Source organism: Mytilus californianus, unplaced genomic scaffold (genome assembly GCF_021869535.1).
Source record: "Mytilus californianus isolate M0D057914Y unplaced genomic scaffold, xbMytCali1.0.p SCAF_13, whole genome shotgun sequence".
NCBI lineage: Eukaryota > Metazoa > Mollusca > Bivalvia > Mytilida > Mytilidae > Mytilus > Mytilus californianus.
The window spans coordinates 19,326,669-19,342,778 of NW_026262615.1; the positions used below are offsets into that span (position 1 = coordinate 19,326,669).

The 16,110-nt window shown below is 33.0% G+C and overlaps 2 long non-coding RNA genes across 2 annotated transcripts; both read right to left on the reverse strand.

The window, feature by feature from the left end:
* Positions 1-966: 966 nt before the first annotated feature.
* Positions 967-10,658, reverse strand: LOC127723329 (uncharacterized). Its single transcript, XR_007991998.1, has 3 exons — positions 10,489-10,658; positions 1,527-1,685; positions 967-1,121 (listed from the first exon to the last, which is right to left on the reverse strand). It is a non-coding gene; the product is annotated as an uncharacterized LOC127723329 (long non-coding RNA).
* LOC127723328 (uncharacterized) lies at positions 7,300-10,322 on the reverse strand. The gene is made up of 3 exons (XR_007991997.1): positions 10,118-10,322; positions 7,771-7,839; positions 7,300-7,374 (listed from the first exon to the last, which is right to left on the reverse strand). It is a non-coding gene; the product is annotated as an uncharacterized LOC127723328 (long non-coding RNA).
* Positions 10,659-16,110: the final 5,452 nt, after the last annotated feature.

The following is a 16,110-nucleotide window of genomic DNA, read 5'->3' on the forward strand; positions in this document are numbered from 1 at the left end:
AAAAATCATGTTTAATTCTCGCCACGTTGAAGATTATACCTAATTTTTAGTTTTGATAACCAATTATATATAATGATAGTTACATGTAAATCGAAGGAATACAAACCAGTGATAGTTACAGTCAACGAGTAAGGTCCTATCATATTATTGTGACTATCGGTTACTGATATTCTTAAGTCGTAAGTCCCAACATCATAATCTAGGAAATCGCTTGTAGATAGAACTTCTCCGGCTACAACCAAAATTATATAAAATAAAAAACAATAAATAAGCATATTTTAAAGATCATTGGCTGTTTGTAGATGGATTTATCTTTTATTTAGTATTTAAAAAGTAAAATAACAAAAATACCGAACTCCAAGAGAATTCAAATCGGAAAGTCCCTTATCAAATGGCAAAATCAAAAGCTCAAACACATCAAAAGAATGGAAAACAATCAGATTATGCATTTTATGTTTAAACGGTATTTTGTACTGAAAATTACAGTTTTAATAAACAGCTCAAGCGAATTTGACAGATGAATTTGGCTATTCTTTTTATGGTCATTGTTGTCAAGAAGCTCCTCACGTGTTCATGTAATTATGCATCCTTTGCTTTCAACGTTTTTGTGTTTAAATGTTCCTGAAGAAGATAAAAGCATGAAATCCGTTTGGACGTACCCAATTGATAAAGTGTTATTTTCATTTTCCGTATATTAATGATTTGATAATAAGATGGCATACACATTCTGTATAAAACAAAAACACAATCATCCGGAAAATACGATAAGCGTTTTTTTTACTCTATTTACCCCCCCCCCCCCCCCCTTTCCAACCCCTAAAAAAAAAAACAAACGCAAAAAACGTTTCAGCATAATATAAAACTTAGAAAAAAAAACTGTCGAATTTACAAAGAAATCACGTTTCCGGTACGCTATATTAGGTAATTTGCGCTTTGCAGAAAAGATTCCATATTTACGACAAAAAACTTACAGTCAAAAATTTCAAATGGACATGTAGCTGAAGAGCTTAGCACATAACAGACCATTCCAAATGTTAGTTGATCATTTTCTGGATCCAAGGCTAACACTGAGAACACCACGGTACCAGTCGGCGTATTTGCAGTGGACAAAGTGGTGTAGTCTGTAAGAATATTTTTTGAAATAAAAAGTGTTCTGATTTATTTTTCGATTGTACTATTATTGACATCATAACTATGGTTATAAACTCAAAAATCTTTTTTTCGTGTTTTTCACTTTTAAATCACCAATGCAGAATTGGTTTTACAAAAATCTTCGTATTGTATATTTTGAAAATTCTTATAGAAAGAAGACTGAACTGTAGATTTAAGATGTTAGGTCTAATGCAGTACATTTTGTACATTAATCAAATTCTATAATATTTGAGCAATTTCTAACTCTGTATCATAGTAAATGGTCTGTATATCTATAAATCTCTACGTAAGTCATTTGCGCCTAATATCTTAACAGTGAACTAAGTTAAACTGTCATGCATTAAAATTTAATATTGCCTCCGATATTAACTTACTATATAGGTTTGATATGGTTGGATACTTGTTTTTATCAATGTTTACTGTGAAGGTTTCTTGTGTTGTGCTGACTCCGTCTGTACATTCCACAACGAGACTATACATTGATGTTGTGTCGAAATCGAGGTTCGGCATTGCTGTCAAGTAAACTCCATACTCTGTAATTTACATTATACATTATGAGTTTAACTCATACATTAGAAAGTCTCTCAATTGAAAGTATGCATTGTGCGTTTTTTGTAGTTTGAAGAGAGAATGCTTTTACCTCTCTCTCGGAATGTTATACAGATGCCTCATCAACTGAATTCCTTAGTTAATCTTTAATTTATTCATTAATTTATTCGTAAATTATTCTCCCCTGTTCTTTTATGTTACCTTATTTTCCTAATTTGATGACTTAATAACGGAAATTTAACATCCAGTGGAAAATATTACATACATGCGAAAACACGTTACAGCAATATACTCTGATTTGAACCAGACCGACAGACAGGGTCGGATTTACAATAGATATAAGAAGATGTGGTATGAGTGCCAATGAGACAACTCTCCATCCAAGTCACAATTTGTAAAAGTACACCATTATAGGTCAAAGTACAGCCTTCAACACGGAGCATTGGCTCACACCGAACAGCAAAGGGCCCCAAAAATGACTAGTGTAAAACCATTCAAACAGGAAAACCAACGGTCTAATCTATATAAAAAAACGAGAAACGAGAAACACTTATGAACCACATCAACAAACGACAACCACTTAACATCAGGTTCCTGACTATAGGACAGGTGCAAACAAATGCAGCGGGTTTGAACGTTTTATCTGGCGCAAACCTTCACCCTTACCTGAGACAGTGGTGTAACAATACGACATAAAAGGACACACTATAAAACATTAATTGAAAAAAGGCTCAACTCATCAAAGTATGAATACTAACAGATTTTAGACAAACGTTAGACCATGAAAACCAAATTACCAAATAGTTAAATTATTAACCACAGAAAAATATACAAAGCCAAAACCAGTATGAAATAATTTTGCCAAACAATCATCACTTATTGACCACTCAAAAAGAGCTTGTTGAGAAGGATCTTTAACGTGCAAAGAGCGTGGTACTCCCTGAAAACGGGACCTCGGATTTAACGTCCCCACCTGACGGACATATGCTATGCTAGCTCACATGATCAACATTTCGTATTCTAGCGTCACTGATGAGCCTTTTGTAGCCGAAACGTGCGTCTAGCGTTCAAAATTATAAGTCTGGTATCATTGATGAGCTTTTGTATCATAATTATCAATAGTAAGAAACGTCATCATTTCGAATCAAACGCTATTTATGCAACTACATGCAGTTCTTAGTTATTCGTACTTAGTTAAGAAACAGCTTCAATCAATAGGGATCATTCGTAATATTTCTTCCTGTAGACGTCGCTGGTGTTCCATAAGTGGTTGTCGGAAACGTTTTAATCAATTTGACGCTTGAATCGCATTACGTTGCACATGTTTACATTAGTAACCACAATCGACACTCGCTAATTTCACCAAACTAAGCTCCAAAATTGTTGTGTCCCCGGCTGCAATTATTCTGAAGGGGGACCACAGATTCCCAAAAGACCATGAAATTCTTTTAAAATGGAGAGAAGGCATCAAGAGAGTTGATCCACCCATCAAAAATATCTAGGGAAACCCGGCGGAAAATATTCGACCAAGTTTGCCATAACCAGCTGTTAACCATGTCATGCCAGGAGATTATATAACAACAGGATTAGGTTATTATGTATTTATATTTTTCTTATATTTAGTACAGTATTTAACCTCTTTGTTTTATTTTTTCTCGATTAAACAGCCCAATAATTTGACAGGTTATTATTTATTAAAATAGGGGAATGACACAGGGATGTATTTTATTCTTCAAATATACCCTCACACTTTGTAAGTTTTTTCCTAGTCTTCACATTTTTTCACCCTTTTACCTTTGTTTGCATTGTAAATAAGAAATAATAATTATGTTGTACACTTAATTATAGCAATTGAAATATATTTCCCTGACAAAACAATGCATGAAAGGAAGAGAACTACATGTATTGGGAAATATGACAATCCCTATATTGCATTCTAAAAAAAACCATGGTACATATGAGCATAATTTTTCTATTTGTTTGTCGCAATAAGGGAGCTACCATTTGATTTTTATGGGGGGGCTAGGATGAAATTTGAAAAAAATAAGAGGGACAGGAGTTTTGAGTAAAAAAAAAGGCAGGATAAGATTATTTGCCAAAAAAAAAAGGCAGGATGACAATTTATCTAAAAAAAAGTCAGGATAAAGTAAAAAAAAAAAAGGCAGGACCGAATAGAGTGCAAAATAAAAAGGCAGGACCGAATAGAGGGAAAAATAAATAGGCAGGACAAAATTTTTCATCCTAGCTCCGCCCATAAAAATCAAATGGTAGCTCCCTAAAGTCTGAATTTGCTAAGGACTTTACATTAAACTTATGGCAAAAGCTGTCAGAACAATTTTTTTTAATTCTTCAAAGTTGGAAATCAAGAGTATTTTTGTTAGAAAAAAACATCACACACATCCCTGCATTAAACGCTTGTCCTTTATGAATGATAAGAAAAAAATTCTGAACCTGCAGTTTATTAAATAACATGATGCTTTGTGTTTTCCTGTTTTAATATTTCAGAAGCCATCATGGATAACTGACTTTTTACCCAACCATGAAGTGATGAATGGGATACATCTGGTTTATGTTTGAAATGAATTCATGGTTAAAATCCAAGTGGCTGCAAGTGCGAGGATCAATACTTCTGTCAGAACCAGATGTAAAAAAAAATTTTACAAAGGTGACAACAAATGGCAAATAGTGGAATTATGGAACAGGATTTATTTACTAGCCAAGACAGTTCCTTATATTAACACACAAACTTTTCTGAAAGGGAAATTCCAACTAGATCAGAAGAAAGTAGTTTGTGATAGAAAAGTGTCGTCCAACCGAATTCACATTAAAAGAGTCCTTGTATTGTCTAAAAGTTACACAAGGGTAAAACTTAATGCCCCTCCTCCACTGTGGCAGGGGAATAAACAATCTGAAACATGTAATTCCATGTGGAAACTTCTAATTCAACTTGGTTCCAGAATTATCTGTGTTTGCTGTGTTCTTTCTAATTTCATAAAAATACATTGTAAATAAATATGCATAAAAGATGAAATGGATTTACATGCAATTGATTTTATTATTTGTTCTAATGTGGTGCTGTTTCACCACTGCTTTCCCAGTTAGCACCCAAAAAAATAGAAAAATGTTGAAAAAATATTGTAGAAAAATATCAAAATCATGCACAAATGTATGGCGTTAAAAATATTTTCAAAACATTTTCATGATACTTTTAAAACATCATTAAAATGTTACTGAATTTTGACAACAATTTTTGTAAAATGTCTTATAAATGATTTGAATGTGTTTGTCAATCAAATATCCCTGAAACATTTTTAAAAAATTCATTTCTGCAGGATAAAATGTTTTGAAAAAGTTCAAAAAATATGTTTTAACAAAATGTTTTAATAATCTTCATATTCTCAAAAAATCATTAAAAAATCATTTAAATGTTATTCGAAATATCATTATAAAAATGTTTTCTAACATAATCTCTCAAGTCTTTTTATAAAATATTCAGAAACATATAAACAATGTTTAATATCAGAGACAGATTTAGGAGTGGGGTGCCTGGGTCCCCCCTTTATGGCCCTTATGGAGCTACATTTATGGTAAATCCAGATTTTTTTATTACTCTCAAAACTTTGTCTAGTTTGGGGCCTGATGACCCCTTTTAATGCCCCGCAACTGAAAGTTGGGGGCATATTATTTTACCCCTGTCTGTCCTTCTGTCTGTCCGTTCGTCCCATTATGGGTATATAGTTATCCAGCACAACTCCTCCTACAGTTAGAGTCCTAGGAAGTTTTCACTTTGCTGTCTGTTTGTACATATATTGAAGATGTGCATGTGGTTATGTTTTTCATTTTTATTGATATTTGCCCTTTTGGGAGATAGTTGAACTTTGTCATTTTTGGGGTATAAGCGGTTAAATGTTATAGTTATTTTAAAATAACACCTTGCATCTACGGGGGCATCAATTGTGTCTCCCAGACACAATAATATCTCAAAGAAAGTCCTACATTGACTTTGTTTTAATACAGTTGCTTCAGAGTGGAGTGGGGGGGGGGGGGTCACTTTATCTAGATTCAAAATCCTGAATCCACATTTGAGAAAACAACTGCCGTCATACTGATCTTTACCCCACATCTCCTTTTACATTTGTCTGCATGCTGTTGATGCCTGTTTAATCTATATATATGTTGTCTATTTTTGTCGGGTAATGTCTCATTGACAAACCCCAATATTTCCTGTCTTAGATATCAATTTTATTGAATAGTCCATTTTTTTGTATTTTGCACTGAACACATATGAAAAAGAAGATGTGGTATGATTGCCAATGAGACAACTCTCCACAAGAGACCAAATGACACAGAAATAATTACAACTATAGGTCACCGTACAGCCTTCAACAATGAGCAAAGCCCATACCGCATAATTTGTTTCACTTACATAGAGGTATTAATTTTTATACGACCGCAACATTTTTTTTGGGATCGTATGATGTCGTCGTCGTCCGAAGACACATTGGTTTCCGGACAATAACTTTAGTTTAAGTGAATTGATCTTTATGAAATTTTTTAAGAAGGTTTAATACCACAAAATGAAGGTTGGGATTGATTTTGGGGATGATGGTCCCAACCGTTTAGGAATTTGGGGCCCAAAAAGGGGCCCAAAACAAGCATTTTTCTAGTTTCAGGACAATAACTTGTGTATAAGTATATCGACTGCTCTGAAATTGTACCACAAAGTTTAATACTACAAGTAGAAGGTTGGGATTCATTTTAGGGGTTATAGGGCCAACAGTTTAGGAATTAAGGGCCAAAAAGGGGCCAAAAACAAGCATTTTTCTAGTTTCCAGACAATAACTTGTGTGTAAGTATGGATCTCTCTGACATTGTACCACAAGGTTCCATATAACAAAGGGAAGGCTGGGATTGAGTTTGGGGTTAATTGCCCCAAACATGTAGGAATTAGGGGCCAAAAACAAGCATTTTTCTAGTTTCCAGACAATAACTTGTGTGTAAGTGTATGGATCTCTCTGAAATTATACTACAAAGGAAAGGCTGGGATTGAGTTTTGGGGTTATTGCTCCAAGGGGGGGGGGGGGGTCAAAAAGTTGAGGGGGGGGGGGGTTCACAATTTTTTTTTTAAGGGATTCATATTTTTTTTTCAAAATTTTTAAAATTTCGAAGTTTTGAAAAGTTTCAAGAAGAAATCTTCAATTGAACAGTATTGCGCAATGGATTTATAAGATCTTTGACCACATTTATTTTGTGTCAGAAACCTATATTATGTCAAAAATTTGATTACAATCCAAATTCAGACAGTATCAAGCTTGAATATTGTGTCCAAATTTGCCCCAACTGTATAGGGTTCGACCTCTGCGGTCGTATCAGGCTGCGCTCAGCAAAGCATTTTATTTCAGATTATAAATATCCTCATGCATTTCATTTGGTCCAGCATTGAACAAATTTTTTCTTAGAAGTGTTTTTTTATCTCTTGTTTGATCATGTGTAGCATCTGTCATTTTCTGTCTGAACAGCTTTTCGATGGTTTTCTTTGCTGTCTTGGTCAACAATACACAAGATAACAACAATAAGAAATGCAAAGTTTTTATTTAATTTTGTCATTTCACTGTTCTTTTTCAATTTTTCTTTTGTTCCATTCTTTTTATTTCTTTTGACTTCTGCTGGCTTCTGTAAAGAAAATGTTAACAGATTAGTCCTGTTGTTTAGTGAGTAAACTAGTGGAGATAATTTAAATTTCATCAAATTACACATGAAAATTTTATTTTAATCCAGTCTGGTTTCATAAAAATTTATATTGAAAAGCGACATCTAATCAGTGTGGCTGGATTCGGAAGATATACATGTACATCTGTGGAGTTTCAGGTGTATTATTATCATACGAGTTTGTAACGGTAGAGTTCACCAGTACTAAAATAAAACTGTACAGTACCATTTTCCCAACTGAGATTAGGACCTGTAACCTTTATTTGGTCTTACAAAAAATCAACTGTCTTAATGGTAATTGTATATTTTAACACAAATACATTTTTGTAATATAGATTGAGGCTATAAAAGGATAAATACCTTCACACAATCTGCTCCTCCAGAATGTTTTGAATCTAAGCTTATAAATTTTGGCTCTTCTAATTGATTCTACAAAAGATAAAAAAAAGTCAAAATATTAAATAAAATACAGTCAAGAAAAAATCACATAGTACTAGTCAGCTACAAAGGTCACAACATTCAAAAATGAAAGAAAATTCAAACAAGAAAACTAATTGCTTGATTTTAAATTATAAAATAAGACAATAAAAAAACAAATATATATGTATATATATCAGAAATTAACCAACTATAACTACTAAATTAAAGGCTCCTGACTAGGATTGACACATTAACAATTATCTATACTTACAAAAAATATATCAGGCCTGGCCTTGAAGGGCTAGCGATTAATCACAGGCACTTGTCTCAGAAAAAAATTTCCTATAACACGTGTTATATTAAGGTATTATATAGGAAATTTTTTTTTGAGACAAGTGCCTGTGCGATTAATCATGAAAACTGTATAATGAATATATTGTCTTTCATGGTTACAAATATCTACCAGTAGAAAATGTCTGCAATATTTCACTATTTTATATTACTTTACTAACTAATACATTGTTGATGACGCTGAAAACAGCATACCTAATATATGCTATGTCTTGCTTTTGGACTCTGTCAAGGCAAGACAAAAAGGAAAGAAATCAATGATTCAAGTTCAAATATACTGATTGATTGTTGGAATCTTAATGTCCAGTGACAAATATTTAATGCATGTTCCAGCCAAAGTTTAATTAAACAAGCTAAGGAATGGTTTGAATTTTTTTAAAACATGTAGGTAAAGATTTTTTAAAGTACTATTACATAGATTAAATTCTGCTTGCCATGAAATATTTGAAAAACAAGATATCATGTGGATTAAATGGTATAACTAATGAAATTTTGAAAAATTCTTGTATGCTGAATGTTGGGCATGATATGTATATAAAATTATAAAACATTACTTTTTTCTTAAAAATTAATAAAATTTTCTCTCTAGCAAGAAGTTCTTATTGGAGAGAAAATTTATTTAACCCATATTCAAAGGAAGATGTTTTAATAGCCCTTCAAACAACAGAGGTATAACCCTTTTTACTAGTTTAGGAACATTTTTTTCTAGAGTATAATAGTTTAGAAAACTATTTAGAATCTTATAAGATTATCTGCCAAGCACAGATAGGATTCAAAAAGGACGTAGAACTATATGTATAGGGACCACATTTTTAAGTTTAAAAAATATTTAGTTGGGTTAGTTTTCATAATTATGTTCTAATAAATTTTGCAGAATTTGAAATTATTCCATATATTTAAATAATTCCTTGTTTGAACTTGAATTGCAAATAAAACTTCATTATAGATGTACATATCTTTTAAAATTTCCAAATTTGACCCCATCATGTTATATATAAAAAGTTTGCAGAGAAGGGCCTTTATATTTTTTTACAGTGTCTTTTTTTTAAGTTGATGAAGCTGAGACATATTAAAAGATTTAAAGCTTAAAAATGTAGAATCATGTCTTGTTTAAAAGTGGTATTGGGAGGATTTAATACTTTCCTTGTGCAATTGTCCCATTTTCAAAAGTAATAAATTGTTTATATAAAACTGGGACTAATAGACTATTAGTATAATAGTCCCAGTATATAACAAGTTAAATTTAATTTTCCCTTGCCCAGTCTGCATGGTCTGTATCACATTTCATGGCCAACAGATAATATCTGTATAGAACCCCTATTTTTAATTATTATTATACAAAATCATTTAAATGTATCCTAGAAAGTTTAATTATATATTCATGACTATTTATATGTTCAGTGGGGTTGTTATTTTGCTTTTTTCTAACTTGGGGTACATGTACTTGTCACTTGGTATTTCACAATAAATATTTCATATAAAATTGCATTTCAAAAGATTATTTAGGGGACATTTCTGATTTGATTTTATGCAACTTGGTACGAGATTAATTATTTGTTTATTTTCATTTTCTTCTGAGATAAACATAAATATTATTGTCTATTATAAACAATCTTCCTATATATTTATATTTCAACCAAATTAAATTGTAAAGAATAGTATATGTGTTCACATCAGGAGAAAATAAAAACAACAGACATTGACAGATGACAGAGCTATGACAAAACAAACAAATACTCTTCATATACAATTCAGCGTTTTTCAACACATTATTTGTAAAAATACAACCATATATAAATGCCTCAAATAAACGTCTTTTTATATGAAATATATAGCCCAAAAATGTAGGTGACGAAAGCTTTTTGGCAATGTACTGTAGCGGCGTTTCCGCTTATAATAGAAGAAATCTCAATATTTTTTTAAATACATCGTTTACCTTTCTATAAGATCTATATTTCTGTCTCTTGTGACAGCTCCACGTAACGTGAGTTCTGGAACAGACCAGGTATTGTAATCATCGGATGCCATTGTTTACGTTGTAAATACAGATGCAAGCGTTTTACGTGATTGAAGCGTTCAAGTAACCACTTATGGAACCGCAGCGCCGCCACGCGTGAAAAGTCGTGAATGATTCCTATTGAACATTCTTTGCTTATTTTAACTCATACATGTATGCAATCATTGGTATGAGTTACAATTAGTATGTGCTATATTTCATAATTTATTATATTAAGTGTTTTTTTTTTTAATTCTGTTTCCTTTCAGCATTTTATTAAAGTTCACGCATTACCTTTTTTTTTAACTTACGTCCAGAGGCGGGATCCAATTTTACCCAGAATTCCGTTTGAGAAGGATTTAAGTCACACGATACGGTCTGGCCTGCTGTAACCCCTGTTACTATGATCAATGTAAGCTGCTTTTCGTCTGTGGTATCTTCAGATATGGTTGTTGTTGTTTGTCCTCCATTGAGGCTGACACTCAGTGCTGCACAAAATAAATTAAATAGAAAGGAAGTGTTTAAGCATAAAGTATTAAATATCATCCGTTCGCATTGAAATTAAAAGTAATTTTAGGAAATATTCAAAATGTTATAAGCGTTTCCAAAGTTGGTCAAGCAAATCTCAAATTATCAGAAGTCATAATTATTGTAAAATGTACGGTCTTAAACCATGGGGGTTTTAGCGATCACGTGGTCAGTATCATTGCGCATCTCATGATGCAGACATAAATGTTTTTTGTATCAACATTTTCTATGAGGGGGTCGGTGTAATGTAATAGCATGTATGATTATTCTTTTAATTGTCATGATTGGATTGTTTACTAGAATATTTTTATTCTATTTCATTATTTTTATGATTATCACAATCATTATTTTTATGGTTATGATGATGGTTGTTATTATTTTAATGAAAGTAAAAATCAATACTGTAATATTTTTTTCATTCAACTTTATCTTATCATAATGTAATAAACTTACCATTAGCAAATGGCAGCAAAAAACAAAGAAATCTCCACTCATGAATAAGATACATATTAATATGTATCTTAATACTTGAAGACTAAATGGCGAAATATATATTTCTCGAAACGGTGAAAAAAAATTTCATGAGGAAACGGACAAGAAAGAGTAAAATATAGCAATTAACTATGAAAATCCAAACTTGTTACTGATGGTTTATGTTTTTATTATCCATTATAGAGCCTTCAGTTCCTTTTATTCCCAAAATAACAACATTATTTAAAATTATATCAATAGTACTTCAGCGCGGTATTAATAACAGCGTTAAACGTCAACTGTTTGAATGATGTTTTTGTTATATGAATATTTTCATTTCATATATTTGTATAGCTATGTTGTTACACTAATATCAATAAGTATAACACAAACCAATCAACTTTTTCAAATAACAGTAACACTCTAAACTTATGACCAAATACGACGAGAGAGCTGATTCAAATAAAAGTAACACTCTAAACTTATGACCAGATACGACAAGAGAGCTGATTCAAATAACAGTAACACTCTAAACTTATGACCAGATACGACAAGAGAGCTGATTCAAATAACAGTTACACTCTAAACTTATGACCAAATACGACGAGAGAGCTGATTCAAATAACAGTAACACTCTAAACTTATGACCAGATACGACGAGAGAGCTGATTCAAATAACAGTAACACTCTAAACTTATGACCAGATACGACGAGAGAGCTGATTCAAAGATTCGAGTAAAACTACCGAATTGCATAACATTTATTTAGGAATAGATCAGGTTTGTTTTGAATTTAAGGATATTTAAGCAAATTGACGTTATTCGTGAAGTTAAGGCAAACAAATTCACAAAGGCAGTGAAACATATTTTTTTTCCTGTGAAAAATTTTACAATTTAGTACGACACGCGCTTTTTTTCTACAATCACTCAAATAACCATGTGATTAGGGACTTTCCGATTGAATTTTCCTCGGAGTTCAGTATTTTTGTGATTTTACTTTTTTCATCTACAAAGACTCACCAGTCAAGCTCGAATAAAAAAAATCGAAGGGCAAATAAAGTACGAAGTCGAGGAGCATTGATGACCCAAAATTCCAAAAGATTTTGCCAAATACACGTAATATAGAGTTTCCAAAACATTTCTTCTTCCTGAATGATATTGAAAAAATAGAGTGGTTTTGTTTAAAGTCGAAAAAAATATTTATCTGGGGAAGAAAATTGTAAGCCCCACAAAAAATGACTCATCTGTGCTAAACAGTTGCAAGTTTTCTATTTTTACTCTGACACGACTGCTTGTTTGATTGAATGATTGATTGATTGACAGGTGTTTGCTTAACGTTTAGTGGCAAATATTTCGGGCATATTCAGAACGAGAACAAACTAACAATAAATTTGATAGACCTTGCAAAGTAGTAAGACTCGAATATAAGGTGGGATGTTTGAACAGTAAAATTAGGTATCTTGGACGGCAGAGGAAAATCTACATCGTAATACCACCTGCGTATGGGTTGAAAATTTGGACTACCATAGGGTGTTTTTGATAGGGACACACATTGTGTTTTGCAATAAAATTCACCAGGGCCATGAAAAGTTTTATTTTAAGGTTCCTGAACGAGTAGATAGCACGACTTACTCCCTACATCATGGATTGGATTGAAAGTTCATATTTCAACCGGAAGACGTCGACATGGGGCCTTTCTTATACACGTTGTTAGATGTCAAATTAAGAAATAATTCATGCAAGCCATAGATTTGTTATCATTTTCACATGGCCTGGGCTGTTATATTCGTTAATTTTATCCCTCGCTAAAGCTTGAGATAAAATTCGAATATAACGGCCCAGGCAATGTAAAAATTTCCAACAAATCTATGGTTTGCATGAATTATTTCGATTCTTATAAGACAAATACGGTAATTTGAAAAACTGAAGCAAAGGCAAGATTGCCGTGTGTATGGCTGTTCTATTTTACCCCCTCTGAGGTAAAAGCTACAAATTTCAAATAAATCTAAGGCTTGCATAAATTATTTCGTAAATACCACTAGAAAAAATGTGTTCTTTCCTTATAATTCTTAACCCAACATTTTTTTCGTTGCCTACTATCTACTGTCAAATCCACAGTTGACATGTCGTAACTAATGATGAAATAGAATAGAAAATAAGACAACGCCTACCTCAAAACTCCATTTTAATGCAATATTATCGTAATTTAGAGCGTACACATAGCGGAATAATCTTCAGCTTAAGACATTTCATTCGTATGACGCAATGTTTTGACATGACGTTAATGCGCCAAGATCATTCATGAAATTTCGCGGAAATTTATTTTATTTTAATTCTATACATATTTTAAGATCTTATGCATTCATTCTTTTTGTTATGCATTAGAATAGGAATAACGGTTCTGTAGTTTCTTTTTCAATTTCAATTTCAACACAACAAAATCCACATAGTTTTTGCACATAGATTACGATACATGTGGATTTACGTGGGAGGTAAATAGTAACAGCTATTAATATGTACATGAGAGAGAGGCGAAAGATATCAAAGGGACATTCAAACTCATTAGTCGAAAATCAACTGACAACGCCATGGCTAAAAAAGAAAAAGACCAGTTACAGACAAACGATAGTACACATAACACAACATAGAAAACAAAAGACTGAGCAACACGAACCCCACCAAAAACCGGTGGTGATCTCAGGTGCTCCGGAAGGGAAAGCAGATCCTGCTCCACATGTGGCACCCATCGTCTTGCTCATGTTAGTACACACCCGGTAATAGGTCTAATTCGGAAGGTCACATTCGGGGAAAAGTGGTCGGGATTGTAGTTACGACATTTGGAGCATATCCGCTATCATCTATGAAACGGATATTCCATAACGGTCAACCAACTGATGGCGTCCGTAAAATTTACGAATGGATGATTTCAACTTCACCACTTCTTGGTTTAATAGCTTCCTTGTAAGCAGCAACCCTCTATCAAGGAAATCATGATAGGAAATACAAGCCCTGGAATATCGTATCAACTGGGAGATATATATTCCGTATACAGGTGCTGCTGGAATGTTGCTACATAGAAATGGAAAGTTCACAATTTGGAAGCTGAAATCATCTCTTTTATCGTAACGTTTTGTTTCCAATCGACCCTCATTATCAATTTCTAGATGTAAGTCAAGATATGAGACAGACTTGACTGTATCTGTTGTATCCTTTATCTCAAGTTCGATGGGATAGATAAAGAAAGGCAACAGTAGTATACCACTGTTCAATAGTCATAAATCGATTAAGCGAAACAAATCCGGGTTACAAACTAAAACCGAGGGAAACACATCAACTATAAGTGGAAAACAACGGAACAACAGAAACACTGAACTGCAACAAAAACAAACGCCAACAGATAGATGCGTTCAACATAGTCATCAAATTTTGAATTATTTAGTGAGAGAACATCATCTATATAAAGCGGAAATAAAAGTTAAAGGATACTGCTAAAGGAACAAGTAGGAAAGAAGAGGGGCACAGTTGGTTCCCATGGAAATTCCGATTGTTTGTTGAAAAACACGTCCTCCAAACGTAACAAATAGGTTGTAAATGAAGAAATCAAGCATCTTGATTATGTCAGTTCAGGTTTAATAGAATAGAAATAGTCTTAGATTGTATGTTCTCTAAACTAAAAGATCTTTGGAATTTTTTAGTATCAGCATTTGATTCACACCATCTCTAGAATATGTAGTTTCACAACTCTGAAGCCCGGCTTTGATTGCTGATAAAATTGATGTTAATAATTTAGAAAAAGGTTTCGTGGAGCACTTGGAAGACCCAGCAATATAACGTTTGTTTGTAAGGACATGTATGTAGTTTAGGTATCCAATACAGTGATGGAAGATCCAGTTCTTCATCTTTGTTCTAAATTCCAAAGGAACATAGAACAGACCTATGATTATCCATGATCTTCTCTTTGGTAAGTGTCGTGTGGGTATATGTTCAGTTTCCAGGTGAATCGTCAACACCTAATTCATTTATCAAGCAGTTTATGTAATGTGATTTACACACAAAAACGATGTTGTTTGGGGCTTTATCTGCGTGGACAACAACATATTTGTCATGGAGGTAGGACAAGTGTTTTGCAACATTTGGGTCTTTAAAGATTGATGTAGCGTGGGTATTCATAGACCCATTCAGTTTCTCATCACTATTTTGAAGTTGTGTTTCAAATTGATGGATTTAGTATTATACATCTCTGAGTCTGCGCTAAGTAAAGATATATCGAGAATTTTATCACGCTGTTGTTTACAAAGCAAAAGAAGCACGTCATATTAGAATTAGATTTAGTCCATCCAAAGAAAAAGTTCGGATCGAATTTAATGGTAGCCCGATATTATTTTAGCCAATACCAATTGCCATGATACATGTACTTTTAAATACTTCAAGATTCTTATAAGTGTTCTCTTGTGTTATGAATCCTGATAACAGCACGTACAATCCAAAATCATAGCAAGACTTTAAAATTGGTATTTGCTGCTTCTCCGCCAATCACGCGTTATTTGGGAGTACGATCAAATACTGGTCTGCTCGGAGTCAGAATAATTTGTCCGGGTTAGGTAACATGTGTTCCTGCGGACTGTTGCCTTGTGACCTAGCGTGTCGGTCTAGTACAAAGGAAGGTTTATATTCATATCGAATTACCATGTCGTCTTGAATATGCATTTTATTTGCAACTGGAGTTCAACAGCCATCTATCCATCCATCCATCTATCCAAAAGGATAGTAAGCAGAAAATATAATGGAACAGAAATTGATGTCCTGGTTTTTTTTGGGGTTCGGAAACTTTGGTTGCTTAATATTGAATTTTCTGTGCGTAGTAATTGTGGACCGTTGTTGGTCTTTTTGTCTTTTTTTTTACACGGGTAATGTATGATTGTCTTCGACATTTGG